This window comes from Arvicanthis niloticus, chromosome 14, assembly GCF_011762505.2.
Source record: "Arvicanthis niloticus isolate mArvNil1 chromosome 14, mArvNil1.pat.X, whole genome shotgun sequence".
NCBI lineage: Eukaryota > Metazoa > Chordata > Mammalia > Rodentia > Muridae > Arvicanthis > Arvicanthis niloticus.
Genome location: NC_047671.1, coordinates 41,909,062 through 41,910,968, shown reverse-complemented (window position 1 = coordinate 41,910,968; position 1,907 = coordinate 41,909,062).

Here is a 1,907-nt window from a genome sequence, read left to right as displayed (position 1 = left end):
GCTGCAATAGAAAACTCCCATTCTACCAGAGGCCACACTAGTACTAGGAACCCCAGGCTCACAAATCTGACAGAAGACCCCTGTTCTCCCAGAGGTCAAGCAGGTACTAGGAAGCACAGAGGGCCCACAGGTACTTAGAACCCTAGAGGCCATGCCATGTCCCAGAACACCAGTGATAACACCAGCACTCAAAACCCTAGAGGTCACACAGACTACCAAAACCCCAGTAGAGATATCATGCTGAATCTAAAGACTTATCACTAGAACTACAGGCCACTCAGGCCAGAAGACTGGAGAGAAAACAGAAACCACAGGGGAAAAAATTCATAAAACCATTCAACACAGATAAAGTTGGAAATTGGAGCCTAAACCTATAATTACCCCAAAACCAGATGCCTAAAGGCCAGTGTAAGAACACAGCCAACAACAGCCAGGGCAATATGACACCATCAGAGCCCATTTATCCTATTAGAGCAAGCCCTTAATATTACAACACAGCTGAAACAGAAGAAAATGACCTTAAAATCAATCATATGAAGATGATAGAGGGCCTTAAAGAAAAAATGAATAAATCCCTGAAAATGGAAATAGAAGCAATAAAAAAACAAAAACTGATGGAATCCTGGAGATGAAAAATTTAAATAAGCAAACAGTTACCACTGATACAATCATCACCAACAGAATAGAAGAGATAAAAGAGAGAACCTTAGGCACTGCATACAATAGAAGAAATTGATACATCTGTCAAAGAAAATATTCATGCTCCTGATATAAAACATCTAGAAAATCTGAGACACTATGAAAAGATCAAACCTAAGAGTATTAGAATAGAAGAAGATGATTCCCAGCTCAAAGGCCCAGAAAATATTTTCAACAAAATCTTCAATAAAAAATTTCCTAACCTAATGAAGGAGATGCCTATAAACATACAAGTAGCTGACAGAACACCAAATAGATTGGACCAGAAAATAAAGTCACCTCCATCTGCCTGTGCCACATAATAATTAAACAACTAAATCTATAGGAAAAAAAAAAGAATATTAAAAGCTTTTTAATATTCTTATTAAATATTAATAAGGGAAGAAGGCCAAATAATATATAAAGGCAGACCTATTAGAATTACCCAACTACTCAATGAAGACTCAAAAGGTCCTGGGCACATGTTTTTCAGACTCTAAGAAACCACCAATTCCAGAACAGACTACTATACTCAACAAAACTTTCAATCACCAAAGATGGAGAAAACAAAATATTCTATGACAAAGTCAAATTTAAACAATATATATCCACAAACCTAGCCTACAAAAGGTACTTCAAGGAAAAGTTCTCCCATCCCAAGGAGGTTGCCTACACCCAAGAAAACATTGGAAATAAATACAAAATCAAAAGAAGAGACACATATGTAGAACCTTAAAAGGCAGCCTGGTTTCTGGTCGAGCACAGGCTAGAAGCCCCAGCAACCCAAGGTAACCCTAAGGGATGGCAGGCGCTTCACCACACCCCCAAACTTCAGGCTCCTGACACGAGGCCGCAGCCCTCCATAGATTTGTGTCTTTCAGTCACATAACCTCAAGACAGACCTCCATATTAATGAGGCACCTAAAGGCCAGAAGGGCTCTAGCCAATTAAGTTTTCCTTCCCAGGCCCTCCTCCCTGCAAAAAATATTTAGCCTCAGGCCGGCCCTGAGAAAAGGGGCGGGGGAGGGAAATAAGGTTTCTCATCTACTTTCTGCCATGACAATAAATATCTTAAAACCATAGACTGGTTTGTTTTCATTGGGATCCACCATGGGAAACAATGGAACAAGCCTTCACCTACAGAGCCACCATCTAATTTCCAGCAGAAGACCTCTTTGGGTTCCCAGCCACTGCGACCACCAACCCAAGCAAGCCACCCACAATAAGCC